Raw genomic sequence first — 9,880 nt, forward strand, 5'->3', positions numbered from 1 at the left:
GAGCTGGTTCCCAGTTGTGTTTACCTTGAAGCAACCAGCCTCTTCCCACAATAGATAATTACAATACAGTGTGTCATTGATCAGCCACGGGTCTCTCTCTCTCCCTCTCTCTCTCTCTCTCTCTCTCTCTCTCTCTCTCTCTCTCTCTCTCTCGCTCTCTCTCTCCAGCGCACACACGCATTGTCGTTCACACACCTGTGACGCTGACACTGCGGGAAAAGACGTGGCCCTCTGCATCCTCGCCCTCCCCCTCCTCCTCCTCACCCTGCCCTGTGCCTTCTGGGGGCTCCAGTTTCACAAAGGCCCCTTCAGACCGCGGAACCACGCCGCAGCTCTCAGCGCGCTTTTGAACCCATAAAATCCGACCACTCACACGCCCCCTCTCGCCTCAACAGCCGCCCTCGCGCCCCCTTCACCCCCACTCCTCATCCGCGGCTGCGAGCGGGACAGAAAGGGGATAGCTACTCATTCGTGGGCCCAGGTAATGGGTTAACGGAGTAAAGGAACCTTCGATATGCAACTATAACGTGCGCCTGAAGGGCCACACGCGCATTTTTCCGAGCCGGTAAGCCTGTTGAATATGCATTGTTCTTTGTAGTGCGGCACTAAAAGCTACCGCAGGATGTAAACCGAGAACTAAAGTGGATGGGGTGTGTGGCTGGGGGGGGTGCATAGATTGGGGAGGGGAGGGGGGCGATCCCAAGCACAGGTGTACGGCAGCAGCGTCGAATGGGGCGAACAGCAGGTCCATTGTTCCCGCGCACACTCACGCGCAAACACGTATCGCAACAAGTGTGGCCCCGGCCCGCGTGAGCGAGAACAGGATACTGGCTCATCTGTTAGTCTGATTAGCTGCCTAGCCTCCCCAATGTAATCCTCCCACTATAACAACACCTGATCCTGTTGATCCGGCTATGCTCAGGATGCAGCATGAGAAAGTAGAAGCATGTGCCGCGTGGGATTTACTGCCCGGCGATAACGGCGATAATGAGAGGGAGTTACGGAGCAGGTTCAAGGCACATGGAGCCGGAGGAAGTGCAAATTAGCTTCAAGCTCCACTCGGCACGAACGGCTCACAGTCTGCAAAGATAATGGCTTCTGCGACTTGGACGATTGTCATGCGAAAGCTCACAGCGCGGCGCCGTGGTGATGGTTTCCTTCAGTCGCTCCAGCATCCACCGACGCACACGGGGGACATCTGCGCGTCGTATGCATGGGAGCAACCGCGCCGTGTGTGCGCTGAGGTGAGAGGCCGGAGGAGCTGCAGGGCATGTGCGACCTGTGTGTCGAGTTGTAACGTAAACCAGCCGCGTGCGGCGGGCTTCGGTGCGGTCGTCCGTGTTTGAAACGGGCAAAGAGGCCGGTGTTGAAGGGAAACACTCGGCGAGAGCTGGGCCTGAGGTTAACCTAGCGTTCAGCGCTCTCCGTCAGGACACTCTCTACGCTTTGTTCGCGGTGTGTGTGGACTGGACATGTTTTGTCAGACACTTTAGCCCTCAACTTTCCCCCAAAATCACGTTGAAGGGAATTAGAACCGCAACAAGGATCCAGCAGAGCTCAAACAAGAATATGTTTAGTTCAATATGTTTATTATAGAGTCTATTATAAGCAGGAATTTTGTCAATAAAACATATTTTTCAAAGTCTTTACAAATTCAGTGGTGAAGAAACTTTTATTTATGACTCATCAAAGAACACACAACTGTACTGTAACATATAATAATTACCAGTTTTGCCGGATTTTGTAATGCAAGCTGCCCCTTGATGGAATGCTGAGGTACTTTTCCACGTTAAAAGTGTCACATCTACCTGTGACCAAACGCTAAATCATTGCCAAGCTATAAAATAAACACGCTAAAGCCTGCTCAGATTCGGCCTCCCTCTCCTCCCTCACTAGAAGTAACTGTCTATTTGCACTGAACTCCCCTGCAGGGGAAAAGCTGCAGTAGACGCACTGTGGCGCTCATTCAGCTCCTTATCACAACATTATCTCAGCATACCGATGCCCTGAGCTGGAACGCACTCATATTCTCAGTCGACGCCTCCCGTGTGTGTGTGTGTGTGTTTTTTTTTTCTGCTGGAGCCGCGGGTCAGGATGGAGTGGCAGATGTTCCCATTTGCTCACCCAAGTAGAATGACCTGCTCCTCACGGAAACTCCTTCCTCCCCTCCTTCCAGATCGAGTGACTGGCAATCTAAAGGCCTTTGTGGGCGTTTAAGGAGGCACAAAGGCAGGCACAAAGGGATACAGCACTTAGAATTAAGTCGAGGTGGATTCCTGGAGGGGCCGAGGAGGCGGCGGGTCCTCCAGGCCCCGACCGGGCGCCCGCGTGCTGCGGAGAGCCTCCGCGCCCAACCACCTGTTGATTCAGCTCCAGAGGACCCGCGGGAGCAGTGGTATCAGATGGGACGGAGGGTGGGAGGAAACGATGCACACGGAGTGTGTGAAAATAAACCTCTGTTCATACCGTAACGTTTCCATCGCGTCCTGTGCTCTGTGTGTTCCGCTCCTTCCTCCATACAGATGTTGTTCCAGCTACAGACTGACACCTGGAAAGGACACACACACATTTATTGATTATAGTATCACTGTGTTTAGTTTAGGTTGCTAGTTGGAAACCTGCAACCAGAGGTCCATAGTTAGCTCAAACAGCGGACCCCCACTGCACAGACAGTGCAAACATAACACAGCTGGATGCTGAAGAACCTGCAGCCCGGTGACTGAATCGAAAATTTGGGGAAATTGTGGGTCCAGCTGACCAAATACTACGTAACCTGCCGTCAGCCTGATTAAAAGGCGGCTTCAAATCGTGGCGTGGCGGTAGGTAAGTTTAAAGATCAACGCTAAGACAAATACACACGGTTCCCGTCCTTCCTTCCTCCAAAGCAGCAGCAATTAGCAGGTGATTGACAGCACAGAACTCAGCTTTCACGCTCCGGCGTACTTGGTCAGACGCCCAAACACGGCTTCATTTGGATGCAAACAGAGGCCCGTGCCAAGATTCTGACAAATGACGGGACTTATTTGTGTTGCTTTTGCCGAGCTCACGCAAAATGACGCGTGAAGCCGCAGGAGACCACACTTTCTCCGGCTCCGCGTCCCCTTTTTATTGTTATTGACGTATCTGGCTTTTCTCACAGTTGTCATCGCTGCTCGCTCCTGCACACAGAGGCGCGTTATGAGCAGCTCCCGCCCGCGGCAGGCGGTGACGGGGCCTCGGCGGCACCTGTGGACCACCTCCTCCCGGCGCTCGGCCGACGCAGGCGCGTCAGGCACGCGGGGCCCGGCCTCCGGGGGAACGAGGGCCTGTTGTGCCAGAGACAGTGCGGAGGCAGCTGCGTGCGTGCGTAGAAAGGCCGGGTGTGAAACAGGACACATCACCTTCACGTACCTTCATAATAATGCATGAATTTGGCAAAAAAAGTCCAAAAATGAGCACCGACCTCCGCATCATCCGGCTCTGTTGAGCGTTTCAGCATCCGTTAGCTCACTGTTGGCCGTTCAGGGCTGCTAATGTACTAATCTGGCTTCATTTCACCACACTAATCCACCCAACAGCCAGCTGCAGCTGTGCTAAGCTGCGATGAACGCGTCTCCCAGCCAGGGGAAACATTATTAACAGGCATTTCATTTCCCCCTGTGGGACCATTCTTCAAACCAAATTAGCATTCTCACAAGATTAGAAACAATAATGGAAATATATCAGATAGTTTCATTTAATGCACTTTGCAGTCATATATAATGTACTGGATGAAAAACACTCATGTCCATTGTTCCAGTCAGGAGAGTGCTCCAGTTACGGTGGAAGTGGTTTGTGGGCTGTTTTTGTTTGGCATGTGCCGGATTTTTGTGGGAAATATCCAATACTCACAACATTTTCAGTTTTATTACTGACACGACTGGAAAAAATGACAACATAATTGAAAATGCTACTAGAAATATCAGTAGAGAGTATAAAAAACACTAACTGGGAAAACTCTCAACAAATGTAATTGTTTGGATCAGGTGGACAAGGTGTGTGTGTGTGTGTGTGTGTGTGTGTGTGTGTGTGTGTGTGTGTGTGTGTGTGTGTGTGTGTGTGTGTGTGTGTGTGTGTGTGTGTACAGTATTTGAAGGTGTGGTCCGATCTGTAAACCACCAACATAAGAGATGTTAGTACCTTATTTCCTTGTTTATTCAAGAACCAGTTGCATGGAACTTTGCACCTGCTCTCTGCCATAAAAAACACTTTGAGGGAAAAGTGTTTTTCCACCATCAATGCACCTAAAATGATCTTCCAGATGGTAAACGCACACACGTTGACTTGGTCCGAGGACGCTGCTGCCTCGTGGTGTTTAGACAGCCTGCTGGCAGCTGTCGCGCCCACACACACACACACACACACACACACACACACACACACACACACACACACACACACACACACACACACACACACACACACACACACGCTCCAGTGTGGGAATGCAGGGCGTGGGGCCTGCGCTCCGGCAACGTGTGCGTGCCTGTGGGAGCACGGAGGGCGGGGACGGTACGTTCAGGGGACGGTGCGTTCAGGTACCTGTGCGGCTCGCTCCCACGGTCGCTGGACTCGGAGGCCACCGGCTCAGCAGCTGCTCGTTGGGCTCTTTCAACAAACGCCAAACGCCGGCGAGCGTCTCTCTGCACCTGCGAGGCTGCTGAGCGCTGCCTGCTAACACGTGGGCGTAGGGAGGGGAATTAAAGTCTAAATAAGCTTCGTAATGACTCGGCATCTTGGAGGTACATATTTTTATTCTCCAACGCCGGTCCGAGCATGTTCCTGAGCAAAACTGCCCAGTCTCACCAACTGTTTTCTCCCCAGCTGGTTAAGTAATGACTTAAGTAAGGATTTAAGTGGCAATAAAAGCATCACTGTAGAGGGTGTGTTGTGTCAGGCCCTGGATTAAACGTCTGGAAAGTTTTAAAGAAACCTAACCTTTATGTTACAAAATCATGTGCCAGTATTGAGCACAGGCGTTTATGTGGTTGAGCGATGCAGCAAACTGCCACGTGCTGCCACTGAAGACTCCACAGCCCAACTGTGTTTCTCCTGCTGTGTCTTTACTTTGACCTCACATCACCGACAGACACACACACACACACACACACACACACACGCACACACACACACACACACACACACACGCACGCACGCACACACACACCCCTGTGGATGTAGTCACGCATATAGCTTCGCTTCCATATGCTGATGTATTGAGACACGCCTCTGTGATCGTCTGCCAACACAAAGATACAACGCGAGTGCAGTGAAGTGAGTTTTAACTCAGATAAGAAGTGACATGAGTGACGGCAGCGCAGGCCTCAGCTCAAGCTCTTCCCCCGGGTTCCTCAGGGTTTTTGAACATTTCTCCTTAGACCTACTATTTCCTCATAGAAGGTCTTAGATATTCAGGTGAACTGGAGAAGGAAAACAGGTTTTCTCCAGCCAGCATCTGCAAGCCATCAGTGGGACTGCACCTTAATGATCAGCCGGCTGTTTCTTGTGTTACTCCATGTGCTCCATAGGTTTGTAAGTGTGTTTCAGTTCCTCCTGCTTACGTCATTTATAGCACTGACCTTCTAACACATCCAAGATTTTACCTAATAATAAATCTGCTTTTGAAAAATCAGTCCATGCTTATTTTTTCCTTGTTTACACAGAAGTTTGTGGAATTAAACCTTAGTTTGGGTTAAAAAACGAATATCCCCAAGGTAGAAATGATCTGATGATGGGAAAACGTTTTATTTAAATGTCCAAATCTCGCCGTCAGAGGCACAGTGTCCCAGTTTACACGACTGAAAAGCCTCCATAGCATCACAGCAAGACATAGATTTATGTGGAGCTAGACTTTGGTAATTGCCTAAATCCCTGGTGAGACCACAGCTCTGCATAAATCATAACATGGTTAAGGTTTGAGGGCGGCAGTGATATTCCTGTAAACGGCTCATAGCTCGTTATGGCCACGGATGCTCGGCCGAGGAAATCGAAAACCAACAAATACAAACACACACAGTGGAAAAGAACACTGCTGTCTTGGTCAAGTGTTTTATCTCTTCCTTGATTCCACTCTAGTGTTTTCCAGCATTTAAAAAATTCCAGCCCTATAATTCGGACCGGGCAGAGCTGGCTGAACAATCAACACATCCTGACTGGCATAATAGCTCTTTGTCCTCCCCCACCCCAGCGCTGGAGAGGCTTTCAGAAGGAGCCAGGCACATGCACATGTTTTCAAACCGACACCCGCCTCAAGTGACCCGACTCTTCGTACTGACACCCGAGCACCCGAGGCCCAGTCTCAAGTCTCTCACACTTATTCACGATGGCTGACAGATTGGGTTCTGGAGGCGGGGAGAGCGGTTAAATCCGAAATAGATGGAGGGGGGGGCACAACAACACACAAGCCTGTCTTTTATTTTCCCTGAAAAGTGAGAGAACCGCAAATCAACTTCACATCTCCCTCGAGCCAGATCACGATCCAAACCCCACGGGTCCAGAGAGGAAGGAATGAAACGAGACACACACACACAGTCCCACTGTGATATATGGAGCATAGCACTATATTTAACCACTGCTTATTTGAATGCATCACAAGTGGTAATTTACTACATGTTATGTCTACTGTGTGTGTGTGTGTGTGTGTGTGTGTGTGTGTGTGTGTGTGTGTGTGTGTGTGTGTGTGTGTGTGTGTGTGTGTGTGTGTGTGTGCCCAATTGTTTTACAATACAAAAGCAGCATCTGAGCTAAAGTCCTTTTAAGCCTCAGATTTTATAGATGGTGGGTTTTCCCCATGCCTGTTTAAATTCAAGATGTTTTAGGGCGAGTAACATTAAATTAATTGTGTTTATTTCCAAGAAAACCATGTTTTGAGAGGGAAACATTATGGCACAGCCAAAAAGAAGCCTGACAGTGAATCCAGTTCATAATCAGGCAAACCCTCTTATTCGGAAAAGAAAATGAAGCCATTAAAATAACTAATATGCACAATAACCATTACAGTTTACGGCGCAGCCTTTGATTTAACATTTTTCCAGTGTTTATGTGTGGACATTTTTGGCTGTTCCCAGTTTCGGTTTCAGCCGCAGAGTCTTTCGCCATAAACTTGTTACAGTTTCCCCCTCCGGCCCGTTGGCAGCGCTGTGAGTTGCTGTTGCTGTTCTGCGGTTCCGTTCCCTGTTCAGGTGTGTCTCATTTCATTGATTTGCGTCTGTGTCCGTGCTAAATTTAGAATTTCATGGATGTATTCAACCACACATAAACCAAGTTAACTGTGCCTGCAGCTTGATTTGGCCTCTGATGTATGGACAATTGTGTGACTAAATGAATTTATCATTCAAATAGTAATCTAATTTACATGCATCAGAATGCAAAACAGATTAAAAAACACGTACCAGTGACATTTGCATAATATCAACAAAACTGAGTTTTTATGACAACAAATGAGGCAGTTTGAATATTCAAACGTGCAGATATCAGGCTGCAAATAGCACACGGAGCCTTGGTGTCACGGGAAGGCGTCTCGGCTCACGAGGGTGAGGCCGTCCTGCGGTGGTGCCGGTCCACACCTGTGCACTGTGACCCCATCAGTCACTGGAGCTTTTCCTGACTGCCGTCGAGTCGATTGTGCGGCGGAGTAATCACGCCGTTGCGTTTCATTCAGCCGAGCTTGTCCGACACTGACCCCGTCCTGTTCAGCCTGCAGGAACCCTCTCGCTTTACACGAACGGGGGATGAAAGTCAGCTACGAGTCACATTGTTAGATTTTACATTACAGAAAGTGGACGTTAAACAGAGTTTAGTTTCTCATGAGAGCGGTTCTCTTCCAGAGTGTTTTCTAATTAACCTGATGGAGCCTGCTTGCGTTTATCTCCGTGACCTTTGCCTCGTGCTCTTCCTGACTGGAGTTCCTGACCTGGTGAAACAGCATCTTATCTAGCTCATTACACGCTTTGGCTTGTGTTCATATTAAATCTCATAGATTAAAGCATTTACACCCAGGCTCCAGCCTGTGTTTGTCTGCCAAACCTTCACCTGATCATTTCTTTTACAATCAGCAAACAGTAATGTGACCTTGATAAACAAATCCCACACTCTGCATTACAGCACTTGATGAAATCTGAGTTTAGCTTGTTGACACTGTTGCTTCATATGCGTGAAGGACCACCAGTAAAATAATCTCTGTGCCTCTTGGTGTTTCTTGATGAAATATTTACACTATGGGTTTTTCCTACAGACAGACAGACGGAGCTTCAAAGCTCTGTTTCTGCCACACAGACTCTTTTATTGGTCTTGATCTGTAATAAATAGGACATGATCTAGTTCCAGCAAGTGCAAAGGCTATTTGCTTATCAGTCTACAAATGAGTCCAGTTTAAAAGCATCTATTCTATAAGATAAACACAGAAATTCTTGGAAAACAGTCAGTTTTGAAGCAAGTCCAACAGGTAACACATGCAATCAAGAAGCGAACCTCCAACATGAACATCACACGAGAGTCCCCGAAAAGACAAACGCTTCCACGTGTGTGTGAGTTGGAACGAGTTCCAACACTGCGCTATCAAAGCTCCCCCTGCGGCTGCAGGCAGACGGAAAGCTGAAATATGTGACAAATCAAGTTTGGGGTCTTAACTCGGCGGAGGAGCGCCTGATGAAGCACCTCGGGTCTCTTTTAAAGGGGATGTTACTGCTTCCTGTAAAGCGTGGGGCCTGGCCTCCATCTGTGGAGCAGAAGGGCACTCTCCGAGCCTCCGAGGCAGCTCTGCATTGGTCCGAAGCTTCATCTGCGGCTTCTCCATCACCCAAAGAGCCAGCGTGTATATGTGCATGTCTAAATGAATTCTCCCAAAGCTCCCGTCGTCATCGCACCGCGCCGCCGTGCAGTTCACTTCATCGAGCTGTAATGCAGCCGCTAATACTGCCCCCCTTTGTTCTGGCAGGAATCCATCACGCTGCGCTAAGCACAGGTTCAAATTTATAGGACAAGCAAATCTCGACCGTTTTAAACAGCTAAGTAATCAAAGGCAGCGGCCTCGCGTAAGAATAGGCTGTCCGAGCAGCGTGGAATGTAGAAATGTAAATGCCAAGAGGACACAAACAAGAAAACAAGTACTTATCAGTGTCTAAAAACACCACCTATGAATTTTCAACATTCTTCTCATTTTAGCTAAAATTGGGCCCTTGAAATGTCATCCTGTGGTGACAGAACCGGCTTGTGCTGAAGCGGACGAGGTCCACTTTAAGGACAAGGGGTGAGATCTACTGTAGCTTCCTTTGCTCAAAGGTGGAGTCTGTGCTCGTAGAAGAGCTACATGAGGAGGAGGAGGGGGGGGGGGGGGGGGGGGGGGGGGGGGGGCTACGGGTATCTTGGGTTCTCCCCCCACGCGATCTGCTTCTTCTCCCGCTGTGGAGAGGGCGTCAGTTTCAACATCCAAGTCTTGTTCTGTCAGAGAAGTGTAAATCATTTACGCCTCACTTCTGCTTTATACTGTAGACGCAGAGAGGGAGAAAATGTGCGGCGCGCGTGTCTGACCCTCCTCTGGGTGCTCCGTCACCAGCCTTCCCTGCTGTCGCTGCTCTTCTCCTGTGTCTGGGCCGTGACCTGCTCAGAATAACGATTAAAAAATAACATTCCTCAATGGACTGCAGGAAGATAATTCATACACTGCGGCTACATTGTGACTTCAGGACTATAAGGCAAAAGCCGTAACTAGTGTTATGCCTCTTTACAGGCAATTTGTTTTTGATTGGAATTAATTACACACTAAGACGTACTTGAAAATAATGAATAATGAAAGATGCTGCAGCCGTGACCGCCAAACATTCCCAAAATGAATTCAGACCACCACCTAACCCCATGGGCCTGC

The sequence above is a fragment of the Betta splendens genome, chromosome 7 (assembly GCF_900634795.4).
Source record: "Betta splendens chromosome 7, fBetSpl5.4, whole genome shotgun sequence".
Classification (NCBI taxonomy): Eukaryota; Metazoa; Chordata; class Actinopteri; order Anabantiformes; family Osphronemidae; genus Betta; species Betta splendens.